The sequence below is a fragment of the Colletes latitarsis genome, chromosome 6 (genome assembly GCF_051014445.1).
Source record: "Colletes latitarsis isolate SP2378_abdomen chromosome 6, iyColLati1, whole genome shotgun sequence".
Taxonomy (NCBI): Eukaryota; Metazoa; Arthropoda; class Insecta; order Hymenoptera; family Colletidae; genus Colletes; species Colletes latitarsis.
In genome coordinates, this window is record NC_135139.1 from 21,116,821 (window position 1) to 21,130,667 (window position 13,847).

Below are 13,847 nucleotides of genomic sequence, written 5' to 3' on the forward strand. Positions count from 1 at the left end.
TGTCCATTAGTTCATTACTTTTTACATGCTTTAAACGAAAGTTGATTTCTCATTTACAAAATCAACATTAAGTAAAATAATTCACTCGAGATCGAGAGTCCATTTCAGAGTTAATTGTCCATCATTCAACTACTATAGAGTGACGAAGATTTTATTTTTCCGGTGTACGTTCCGTTCGAAAAGAAATCTCTTTCCGCGAGCGCCATGTTTTTCCCGCTTATCAGGATAATTTCTAATTACCCCGAGGGCGCTCTCCGATTAATCGCACGGCGGATCTCCGCAGGGGGGGGGGGAACTATATACCGTTGGCCAGTGGTTGATACAGCCATCAGCCGGCAGAAGTATTATAATTATACAATTAAATAACGAGGAGCGTACCGGGGAGCGTGGTCGCGTCCCGACTCGTTCGAGTTATTAGCGCGGGACAGATAGGAGATCTCGCGGAAAAACACGTCGCGTCCGCCTGGATAATTATTAAATCGCCGGCCGCTGTCCGGTAATTTGGCGGTACCCGACGATCCGGGTCCGATCTTTATAATTTCCGCGCGTGTATGCAAAGACGAGGAGGGCGCGACGTTCGCGCGAGATAACGCACGGCACCCGGGGTAATTGCCAGCCCGGAGTTTCCATTAAACACCGTGTTTGTCTCGCGATGTAGTCGCGTTAACGCCGCGAGGAATTGAAATCCGCGTACAGCGTTATCGTTCCTGGCGATCGTCCCGCTCGTCTCGTTTACTCCAGGGTGTCGTCGCGGTCGACGCGTTCCTCCCGAGCACGTGTCGATTTCACGAGACGTCTCTCTCCTTCTCCCTTTATCTTTTTCCCCGGGACTACGTCTCCTCTACCCGTCGTGACCTTCTCCGTTCGCGTTAAATTACGACGTCGCGTTGTGTACGCTGGTCGCGTCACCCCCGCGGGGCCCCCTAGATCATCGTCGCGATTACGCGTAAATTACCATGAATCTCCGCGAGATCTTAATCCGGACCATCCGTCGATCCCTCGAAAGAGAGAGCACTTTTGACGCGGGAGCCAGGAAAAAACTCGAGGACGATACTCGGAACGCTCTGGCGACATCGCCTGTGCAAGAATTCTGCATTGAAATCACCGGCGAACGACGCGAAGCCCGAGCGTAAAGCAACGATCGAACGAAATTAAGTATTGGAAAGGTGTTAAGTAATGGAAGCTGGGAGTTGTAGAATTCTTGTAAAGGGTGAGGGGGGGGGGGCATAATTGGACAGAACTTAAAGAGTTACGTCACCTTCGTAAATACTATTTGTGAGAGCTTTGCGTTAAATATTATCGATGCAAGATTTTGCGCGTGGTTAAAATCCTGTACTCGTTAGTTTTCAACGTATTTATCTTACTCCGTGTTATTATTCTTCGATGACACAGTCCTTTTGATTCCCCCCAAAAGGCACCCTTGTGTGTTTTTCCTTTATATGAAATTCATCGGACACCGGACACGATGTAGCCGAGCTTCGGGCAGACTGAAACTACCGTTCGTTTATTCAAACTGTACAGAATGTGTCCAGAATCGCGGAATATTCATGAATAGGACGCCGTCCACGAATCGACGAGCGAGAAACTACGAGCGTCGGCCTAACGAGAACTGCACAAAATTTCAGCTTTCACGTCCACCTTTCTAAGAACGAATTTCTCTCGAACGGATCGACGAGCTCGCGTCTGGTTATCGGTTCTTCGTAATTGCAAAGCTTTTAATACGTATTCCAGCGTGCACGCGAGACCCGTTTATCCGTTCTCCATTATCTACAACGGATAAACGAAAAACGACGTTACGAAACGCGCCGGTTCGCGGTTAATCTCGTCTACGAGGCCGAACCTCTCAGACTATCTTCTCGGCTCGACAGTCAGATTTGACACTGTCCACGGGCGAATTAGAGCCGTTTAATCTTCGAGAACTTTCCACCTTACGTTCTGTGAAAGAACGATTCCATTTCTCAATCGTTTCGAACAAAGTATGACGGACAAAGTTTGGCGTCGTAGCGACAGTTCGATATTTGAGACTTTACTATTGCTAAACGTCTCTCTTGTGCACTGTAACTGCGTTTAGAATATATGTGACTATAATTCGAAGTCTCGAGGTTTATTAAACTTAACACACTGTTAGGAACACGAATATCGCGATGAATTTCAAAATAAAATTATATTAGACCGTATACTCGCTGTTTAATAACTTCGTGGAGGATGGCACCTTTCAATATATTCGTGTACACGGTACGATAACTAAAACTTAAGGCAGATCACGTACACGGCACGCGCACGACGTTCTCCAGAGAGCTGCACGTCCGCTGGACGTGATTTCAATCTCGGCGTTCGAAGAATTAAAATTAAATCAATACGCGGAAAATACCAGAAATATGAATGAATCGCCACGATCATAAAACGCGGTGGCACGAAGACTCTGGGGTCGGTGAACTCGTTATATCAATTTTAAAAAATAAGAATTACATTTTTTTATTCTAAGGATCCATAAACCATATTATTGTTCAAACCGTGAGGCTCGAAATTCGAAATTAGACCGGTGTACCGATATTTTTGTGCCCGAGTGTACAACGGGAGGCCCCGGAGAAGTTAAAATGGCTACGAACGTTACGGATGACCCAACGTGACGCAACGAGGCCAGGTACACGCGAAAAATGTCTCGGTACGTATAAACGCTTATCGTCGTGGACCTGACGTTCGCGAGAAAGCGACGTCCGAACGACGCAACGTGAAACTCTTAAAACGACTTGTCGCGTAATCGCGCGGCATTTGTCATCCGGTTTCGCGTCATTTCGTGCGCCGCACGACCGCCCGGAGAAACAGACGAGCAGCGAAATAAAGAGAGGCGCGCCACGCCTCGTCGGGGCCAACAGATAGCCCATAGCGTTTTGAAATATTCGTCGGACACCGTTACGCCACTGTCACACGCCGCTGAAACGTCGAACAAATGGGTACACGGCGTCTCGTTTGAATCCGTGCCCCGTGGAACCCGGAGCAAAAATCCCCACGCGATCGATCATAAATCCCATAGTAGAGTAATTGTTTCCACGCTTGGATAACCAACTTTTGTCTGATTGAAATTTAAACTGAACGAAGTAACAAATAAAATTGTTAACACGTTAACTGGCAGACCCCTCAAATTGTCTACGGAAACGATACTTTGTTTTTAGACAATTGGAAACCATGACACAATTTGTCATGGAACTTACTTTTGGGGTCTCAAAATTCAACACCTAATCTTGAGAATTAATTTTTGTAGTGAAAATTCATGTCACCCAAGTGTTGGTGACGTGGCAGTGACTGTGTGAAAAGATAATTCGAAGCAGTCGATTTATAAAATATCGACGTTTCTCTGGTAGATGAAAAAATTCACCGAGGAGGATCGGTACTCGATAGATGCGATTGTGATCGTTTAGTAGAGCGTGCAAACCGTTGAAAACCGTATCAAACTGCAGATAGACTCTCGAGAAAGCGCGCGGGCAGAAATCCCAAACGGAAATATCCTCCGCCTCGAACCGTGAAAGTCCACCACTCGGTGTAATGCCTAGCCATTTTAATAATTCGTCCGGTGAGATAAGAATATTCAATTAAGGCTTAACGCCAGCTTCCTGGGTACTTTCTACTAAATCGAAGAGAAAGAAGCTCCGTCGCGACGTAGCGTCGATTCTCTGTGTCGTTCCTGTTTTAAATATCAGGAGTGTAGCGGCCGTTCCATCTAGAGCGTAGAATCTCTGCGAGCCACGGTGGCGAGCTAGAGGCTCTATCGGTCGTGACGATCGTGGTAGCAAGTATACCGGACTCGTACGCTATATAGGCGAGACACGGTAATCGCGTATCGATAGTCGCTTGCACCGTGTAAACCGTCGATCCGCGGCAACGTTGACATACACACCGCGTCCAACCGGAGACAGGACACCTAATTATCTTTCTCGTCGTTCGAAACCATTAAGGACTCATTTGCTCAAACGCCTTTAGCGCTCATCATTGGCCAAGTACTCGACGACTTGCACGATTCATCGACGTGCTTCGAGAGTGCTCAAATAAATTTTCTTTCTCTCGTCTTGGTTGCTTCTTGGTTAAAACTTGCACGTTAATAGTTTTAATAGACATCGTCGAGTTTAAAACAGTTATAAAATTTCGGTTATTTAAGAGAACCTTTTCTCCATTTTTGTTCTCCCTTTTCCTGGACGAATTGCAATATAAATTTATGCTCCGATCTAAAAAGCGGAACCTGTTCCTGAACGTAAATAAGTCCGATTTGCAGTTTCTTATTACTTCTCGCTTAACCAATAATATGATAAATACCGTGCATTTACATATTCATTAAATGTAACTTTATCTCGTTCCTGGTTTATTTTAGCGAATATCTCTAAATTACTTCTATGTTTTCCTTTGGGATGATTTGAGAAGGAAAAATGATTCGCTTATTTACCTTTTCGTTTGATACCTGCTCTCGTTTCACTTATTTTCTCGCATTCGCGTATTTTATATTTATAATCAGTAGATATTTTAACGCGTCGAAAAGTGTCTGTACTCTCTCTGTACTATTGCATTTATTCTGACGCATAACTTATGGAAGAATTGCACCCGTGGGGCAACAGTTAGCGTACTGTACGTGTACTCGAGTAATCGTATTACCCTAGGTACTTGGTTACCGGATTTCGAGAGCTTTAGTGCACGCTCGTCTTCGCGTCACTCCGAAGCCTCGCGATAGTTTCTGTCAAGCAACGAACTCTTCTCGTTGCAAATTGCTTCCATTTCCCTTTGAGAACCCGCACCGAAGACAAATAAAATATTCAACGAGAAATAATAAAATTCAACTGAGGATACTTGTGGCGAGCCGCGGGAACGTGGAAAGGTAGCTCCGATATTGATACACGCGCTAATTTAATCAGAACATCGATTCCTCTCCTTCGTTAGGCGAACTACCTCGTTCCCGAATATCGGAGATTCGATCTCTTCAAATTTTATAACGGTGAAACGTAGTCAATTTCACTTGGGTGAAAAATTGATTTTTAATCCAAAACTCAATAATAGTAACTTCAACGTTTTAAATACAATGTTATCAAATCTAATCGGAAACTCGAACATGTTTATTCCTTAAAACTATTAAACGTATCGTAGACCCATAGAAAATTACAATTCTTTCGAACGACGACCACAGGCAGCTGCCGATCCCCATTTATTCGTATCAACATTGACATTAACGAATACATACAAGAATCGACGTCGTTCGTGAAAGTATTAATTCTTTGAAAAATTAAAACAGGAACGATACCGTATAATTATTTCGTTTGCGAATTCGTGGAATTCTGGAGCGCCTCGCGCATACGCTGGTAATCGTACCGATATCCGAGTCGATCACGGAGGAATGCACGGCGTCGACCGATCATGTGAGACGTCGTAATTGCGGTAGAATTTCCGCGTGCGTAACGCACGGTAGCCAATGCTCGCCGGTCGGCCGCAACGATCGCGATTTGTTCGCCGTTATCGAGGATGCGGTCGATTTCCCGCGAAAGTTGCTCCCCGATCGATCGATCGATCACGCGGACACCGTAACGTCCGACGTCCGCGCGAACATATTCCTAGATTAGAATCCTTTTTCAAATTTTGTAAATATACGCAAATTTATGCTGTAACAAATATAGTTCGTTATAATAACGATAATATGCAAGCGTATGCAGCGTTAATAAATATTCAGAAGGGGGCTCCGGAGAAAGCCACCGCACCAAGTTATTTTACTACGTATTTTGTAATATCGTACTTTACCGGTACGTAAATAAACGAAATATCTTATAACTTTCGCCAACAGCGACGGAGGTATTTTTATTATTGGTGTTCTTTTTTTATTGTCTATTTTACGGATCAAAATGTTCCTAAAGGTCGTTCGCCGCGGCTCTCGAGAGCAAACAACGGTTAACAGACGCAACGTTCGAGGAGCTCGTTCGGTGGATTCGTCCGATAATATCGCACGCCAGTGATTTTCGGGATTCTGAACGGTGAACCACGATCGGAATGTACTTCGTGTGGTGTCGTTACGTATGCAAATTTCGACGGAGGGAACCGAGTAGAAGAAGCTCGTTCGTGGAAGCCTTACGTAACGCGGAGAGGGTCGAGTTATTGCGCCTCGCGGACCGTTTCTGGGTTCGTCTTCGCTTAATTAATCTCGACGATCAGCGAGACGTCTGCCATAACTTTTAATTATCAGAGATCAACGTTCGTCGTCGGTCAGCTTATTTTTCCCCTGGTTAATAATATCCGTGGAACATTCGTTCTCCGTTCGTAGAACGTCATGCGATACGTCGACATTCGATTTCAATCGATCGAATCGGAGTCGTTGAAATAATTTGTTAAGAATTCGAAGATCTAAATTTGATCGTGATATTTTCAGATACCAAAATTGTATTCTCCTAGATCGTTTTGTCGTATTTGATCTGATTTTTGGCTGTTTTCTAGCCGCTTCGAGATCGTAAATAATTTCTGTAACTACGTTACGCTAGACACGATCGGGTCTGTGGCAGCGGATTTTGATCACGAAGCCAGATACACCGTGATCGTTTGTATAGTTAGTTGCGTGATATAAAACCGCCGGTTCGCCGCAATGGCGACATATGTAACGGCTCGATGGCAACCGTCTCTAGCTCAGTGAGTCATTCTCCCATTCGTGTGCTTCGCGAGGAATTTAACAGGCTTACGGTAAACGGGCCCAATAAATAATAAATCCTACGGGCCCCACGTCGAAGCATCTTTCCATACGTAACAATCCGTACCTTCGATCTCCGATTCTGTTCGCGACAGAGAAACGAAGATCGAATATTCTTCATTGAGTCTCCGTGTATTTATAGTTGCTCGTACTCGTACGCTATTATGGTGATTCGCTATAAACGAAAGGAAACTCGACCCTTACGGATTCTTCCCATTATTTTGACCAAAAGTCTTGCAAAAATTTCGATTTTTGGACCATTTTGTAACCTGCAGTACAAATTTATTTCCCTCGACATCTCGACTTGAGAATACATTTTTCTAGTTCCATTGTAGTAAATCCTGTCACCCATGTATTAAGGGGGCTGTAAAAATAAGCTCTGCGACAAGTTATGGATGCACTAATTTCCAATAGCCTAAAAGCAAAAATCTAAGAGCTATTCTTCGAAAGTAAACATACGGATTTGAAATTATCGCCGCGCTTAACGCGTCAAGGAGTATGTACACAGCACATAATCTTCGACGAACACGAAGGAAGTCCACCGTGGAGCGGAATAAACGACTGGTGGAAATGGTGTATCGTCGATGGTCGGAGAAAATGCTTGGCTGGTGCACCGACTGAGACACGGTAATCGCGTAACGATAGCCACTTATAGTATATAGAGAGTCGATCCAAAGCAGTGGCGACGTAACCGCTCGGGTAATAGTCCGGTTACGAGTTTACGAACGACGGTGACGGCGGATATTTTCGCCGGTGTTACGGTGGTAGCGCCTTCGAAACCGGTTGCCCTGACCGTAGACCCGCGTATAATTGCGAGTCGTGATTGTCGTCGTTATCGGGTCCGCCTAATCGTCAGGACCTGAGAACGATTTTAGAGACTGGCCCTAATCGCGGGATAAATGGCCGCCGTTCGGTTGCGCTGGGAGTCGGCGTTCGCCGCGGCAAAAGCAGCGTTTCCAAGATATACCGGGCACCGAGACGTTTCCACCACGAGCATGTTCGCTGGAATTACGCGCGTTACGAGGAAACGAGCAACGAGTCTTCCTGTACACCTGTCGTCTGTCGGGCTCAACGGATCGACCGGATAGCGAGAAATCTTCCGTAGCGAGCAATTCCCGTCCAGGGATCGATTTTTCATTCCGGCCGTGGTCGTTTCTTTCCGCTTCCTTCGACTGCAACCAGAGACGGGGCGGAATTTTATTCGGATAATCGTATATTAATTGCGTCTCCGAAGCAACCAAGTAATTCAAGGTGATCTTGAGGGACTTCAAGAATGGTGCTCGTTAACACTAAACTTACCACGATTGGTCAAATGATCATTTTTTAAATTTTGTTTATAATTTCCAATGTACAATATTACTTTAGTGTCATTTAACTTCACGACTTTTCTTGTGGTATACGTAAAATGAATTTTCGAATATTCACTTCTATTCTTATTGTTTCCTGAGAAATATATGTAGCGTGATTTATAATTGTTTGTAAAAGATTGAACAAAATTTTGTGTTAAATTCTGGTTAGCTTCCGATGTAAATAGGAAATATATGTATGACAAAGATGACAGGAGAGAATCTTCGGTTTCCACTGTCTTAGAACAGTCTAACAACGCGTATTAAAAATAGTTAAACTTTAGACGCGTGCAGTTCCGGAACTAATAATGTTTTATCTATAATTGAGCCACTATTAGAAGCGGCAAGGCCTCCCCTTTAAAATGGCTTTTGGTTTTTGTCGATCCGACTTTCGGTTCTCGAGATATCGTAATTTATGTAATTATGTAATTATGTATTCTTTTTAGAAATTACTAAAACTTTAATTGCTCGCAGTTCCGAAATTATTAATATTTTCTCCATTATCCAGACACCGTTGGCAGCGGAAAAGCTTCCTCTTTGAAATGGCTTTTGGTTTTTGTCGATCCGACTTTTGGTTCTCGAGATATCGTAATTTATGTAAAGTAGTAATTTCTTTAAAATTCCGCTATGGCTCTTCCCGTGTTAAAACGGACTGCTGACGCGTATTAAAATTACCAAAACTTTAATTGCTCGCAGTTTCGAAATTATTAATATTTTCTCCATTATCCAGACACCGTTGGCAGCGGGAAAGCTTCCTCTTTGAAATGGCTTTTGGTTTTTGTCGATCCGACTTTTGGTTTTCGAGATATCGCAATTTATGTAAAGGGGTAATTTTTTTAATTCGACTATCGCTGTCTTCGTCTGACGCGTCGGACCTCCTTGTCGCACGTGCGTAGTGCTGACCTGCCCCGCGTACGTGACTGCCGTGACCTAGTTTCGGGGCGTAGTATTTCCAAGAATTTACTACTACGCACTGTTTACTATCGACGCGCGCGAGATCAATGAATTCGCGCGACCGCAACGGAACGTAAACAAAACTTCGAATCCTTATATCTCCGTAACTAGCCACCGCATCGACTTGAAATTAAAATCGCTATATCTCCGGAACTAATAGAGCTATCGACTATCACGAACGCTCATTTTAAAGGGCATTTCATCCTCTACCTAATGATCATATCATCTACTATAATTTTTGCTATCTTCTATGTTTATTCTGACATTTACTTTGACGTTACATACCTAAAGAAGTTTCAGCAATTCCTACTGATTATAAATGGTTTATTTAATTGAAAATGAATTTAAATTTGTATACAGGATCTCCGCGTAAATACTAGAGAGCATTTTTTCGTAAATAATTATTTTCTCCGGAATTAACTGCGAAACAAAATTCGCTTTCAAGAGAGTTTTATCTTCTATCCGATGAATATTAAAACGAAGTTAAAGTATTACGTATGCACACTCAGAGTGAAAGTATTGAATACTTTTGTAAAGAGTTTTAAAATGTGTGCTTTAAGAAAAACTTTCTATACATATAATGCAAAAATTGAAAGTACTTTGCCTTTCAAATGAGAAAAAGAAAGACTGGTCCAAAACTTATATCGTTAACAAAATTCCTCGAATACGAATTATTACTCCGTTCAACCCCTAACAAAATTTTATTTTATAATTCGTATCGTAATTTTCGTTCAGCTGTTCGAATAACATTGAATAGAGAACGAAACGAATGAAATTAGCATCCCGGGGAATCAGGGGGGACGCGTAGAAACGGCAAAAAGGGGTCCGAGTCGCCTTTATCCGCGGGTGGACAGACATTATAACGCGCTGGAAGCAGCCTCCGCTGGTTTTCGCAACTGCGGCCAGATCGAGTGGATGTAAACGGCTTGTAAGATCATAGTTAACTATTAGCGGAGAGCTATATACGTCGGCGTTGCGGTGGATCGGGGCTGTATACGTCGTGCCTGGCTATCGATACGCGATTACCGTGTCTCACCTGGTAGACAAGTCCTGTGTGCACGTACCACTACGATCGGCACGCCTGATACCCGTTTCTGCATTCTCTCCTCAGCCGCTGCACGACGCCTCTGCTCTGCAAACGGAACGTCAACAAGGTGCTTCTTCTTCGTCTTTGTTGTCGTTATTATTAACTCTCGCGTTGACCTGAACGTTCATCGTCACCAGAACCTTCTATTTCTATGCAATAATTATCAACTTTTGACTCTTATGTAGACTCTCATTCTCAACTGAATTATTTTACTTAATGTTGATTTCTCCCAAATTGGTAAATGGGAAATCAACTTTCCTTTGAATCATTTAAAAAATAGTCAACTAATGGAGGATTAACATATATTATACAATATTAGTTTAAACTTGTAGGGGACCGCAGCGGATCCAGTAAAGTGTTAAACCTAGTGTACCAACGAAAACAAACGTCGAATTATCAAGTACCTCCCTCGTTAACGATCCAAGCTAGCAAATGTTACCTAATCGCTGTACGTCTCTCGCGATCCGCGACACGCGTGCCACCCACCGCTTCCCCGAAAAGTGGAGGAGAATTGTACAACACGTCGACATCGAAGCTAAGTCGGTTCTCCGTTTCTCTGTTGCAGGACTATGCCGCGGCGCGAAGGACGCGAGGACCCACGGACCGGGCTGTAAATACGCGCTCCAGAGAGGTCCTGGGATTTATTAGCGTCGTCTCGGCTCCGGGAGGAGGGGGGAGGGCCGCGAGGTCACGGGTACCGGGAACGAAGAGTACGCGGGAGCAGCGAGGACGAAATTCGCTCCTCGCGAAGCGTGGAAGCGCGAAAGACCGTAATGGAGGAGGGAAGCAAAGAATCAGGGGCGACTCCTCGTGATACATAAATCGTCTCCGTTCCCCGCGAGCTGCCACTGCGAAAGACGAACGAGGGATGGCGCGAGTCGGGCCGAGGGCGGCTTAGAGGAGATTTAGGAATTAGGGGAATTACGTCGAAGTGGCTGCTTACGCACGAGTACGTACGGGGGAGGAAGACTTCGGGAGAGAGCAGACTTCCCAGAGGACGTGCGCTGAATCGCGTCCCCGGATGCGGGTAAATTCACCGAAGCCTGAAAAGCGTCGTGATCCCGGACGAGACGCGGAACTGGCTTGGATATTCGTCCTTCCCAGCAACCCCTTGTCACCGAAGAAATCGACGAATCGACGCCAGGGCTTGCCCGGCTGTATGCGCAGATCTCGCGTCCCTTCCCGAGCCACTGATAGAAATTACATTTTCATAGACACTTTCGTCCCATTCGTCCGCGCGAACCTGCCCAACGTTTTCGCGTAGCGTCTTCTCGACCAAAGTCCAATCTTCCGCCGCGAGGGTAAGTCGATTCGAGATTTCGATTCTGTAAATAAGAGGGTTGGTCCGCCTCCGGGGATCGATCCTTGTCTTGTACATACAGCTCCGGGAACGGAAGGACGCGCCTCGTTCCACGTCCAACGACTTCCGGGGAGCCAGGAACTCAGCGAACCACGGGCAACGTGCAAAGTAGCAGCCTTCCGGGACGACCTGGACGACCAGGGTGAACCGCGTCTGTTCGTCGCGACTCGTGTACGGAACCCCGTGTCTCTCGACCCGGTCGCGCGCGACACTCTACCTGAGAAGACGTCGAGGATCGTCCTCGGGGCGATCGCCTAGGCGCTACGAGATACTCTATCAAGTTTAACTACCGCTAACTCTTTACTTATCTCAATGGAACGTTAACGTGTACACGAACGCGCGGATCTCGTCCGTGATCAGCTATAATCGTTTTCGAGAATTTCGAGGGATTCTAGAAAGGGACTATAGGCCGTAGAAATCATCGAAGCCTGCATCGTCGATAAAGTACGTTAAGATCGGTGTTCTCCAGCGACTACTTCCTCTTCCAATCGTTGTTGGAGATATCACGCGATGCTGAAGAGGCAGCCACGACTGGGCGAAAGATAAGACAAAATTTGCAAAAGAATCCTCGATTGTGGTACCTCGACGATGGCTCGTCCGTCGTGGACGCCATCTTGGCATCGCGCGACGAGAGTGGGGGGAACTCTAGGGGACTCACGGGGTCCCAGAAGACTCGAGGTGGCGCCTCCATGGCAGAGTACGGGAAGCTACGTTAGCAAAAATATTGGAAAATACATCGTGTGAATGGCCGCCGGGGCTACCGCGATACGGAATCGTGGCCACGGAAACGGCTAGAATGGAACGGCTAAACTAATTAAGAGTAAAATTCGTCCTTTTTCGCGCGGGCGCCGTGCGCTCACGATCCACGGAGGACTTCCGGTTCCCCTGGCGTCGGCGCGCGGAGAACTCGTCGACCGCGACGCGCGATCTACCTTTAATTAGCATCGTACTTAATCCGCGTTACTTTCAATCTTCTCTTGTGCAATATATTTGTTTAGGCGTACGTTTGTTCGCGATCGCCGTGTTCCGCGCGACCGCCGATCGAGACGCGTGTCCGGTCGGCGGGGGCGCGCGGCGCTCGAGATTGTTGATATTTTTTTATATTATATATGTATATCGTACGAATCGTCCCTCCTTTCGAGAAGTCCGTTCGTCGACGAGTGAATCGGGGCGCGACGCTTCGCGAGGACAGAGAGCGTGAACGAACGAGAGAAAGTAGCAGCGAATGAGAGGAAAAAATGAAAATAAAAAAGAAAACAATTACGAGGAAATAATAAAATAAATCGACTATCATTTTGTACTTTGGCATATGCGAGCGTGTGTGCGTGCGCGTCGAGGAGGGAGGGTATAAAAGAGGGTGAACGAAAGAGAGAGAGAGAGAGAGAAATTGTACATTGTTTTGTAAAGAGTACATTTATTTATATCTGTGATAATGGGCAAAGTTAAAAAGAATAAAAAAATGTGAAAGATCGCGTGGAGAGACGGACAGATAGCAAGTGGATAACGTGGAAGGGAAGAGGACATTTTGTAACGATGTGTCTCGGTGTTACTCTGACGGAGACGGTCGATGCTCGTGCATTCGTTGACACATATATCGTATAGAAATAATTCTAGACTCGATAATGGTTTTGTAAATACAAATCGATGCGTAGCCCAAGGGACACGAGGGTCGAGCGTACCTTCCCGCGGATCGCAGCGGCAGGTAAACGACAAAACAAGAACGGAAACGAAAATAGGGGTAAAACGAGCGTACAGTCTCGTGTACGCGATCGCACCCTCGTGAGAAAGAAGAGAGAACTATTTGTTGTGAATATACATAATACAGGTACTAGGTATATAGATATATAAATATAAATATATAAATATATACATACTATGATTAATAGGTTCTATTTGGTTGTTCGTACGAATTCAATTGTAAATTAATTAAACTGTACATAGTTCTGAATGTGAATATAGACAGAATATATCTATTATTATTATTATTATTATTATATTAATTTTATTATTATTGTCTACATCATATTATGATTATGATTATTATTATTATCATTATTATTATTATTATATTATTATTATTGTCTACTACCATTATTCATTATATTAAAAAGGAGACTATTATGTTGTACGTTTTCACTTTTCATTTTCTTTTTTATTTTTTAAACCTTGATCTTTTCAGGACACGTTCGGTCCCCCTTCATCCGCGAATCGACTTGAACTTCGCCTGTAGCAATGAATGAAAATACAAAATAAACAATATGTTCAATTTTCATGGTCGAGAATCACACCAGAAATTCACAATCGCGTAATATTTTGAACGCGTGGTCGAATCGAGGTAATCGATTCAACCAGAAGCTCTAATTTCTTATCGTAATGCGTAACGAGGGGGCTTTT

General features: G+C 44.6%; 1 protein-coding gene across 7 annotated transcripts in view; it reads left to right on the forward strand.

Moving 5' to 3' along the window:
* The window catches only part of LOC143342472 (homeobox protein caupolican), a 116,218-nt gene extending 102,622 nt beyond the window's left edge, over nt 1-13,596 (forward strand). For all 7 annotated transcript variants that reach the window (XM_076766399.1, XM_076766391.1, XM_076766393.1 and 4 more), the window contains one exon: nt 10,659-13,596. The gene's annotated coding sequence lies outside the window, so the exon portion shown is untranslated. The remainder of the gene's footprint in view (nt 1-10,658) is intronic.
* Nucleotides 13,597-13,847: the final 251 nt, after the last annotated feature.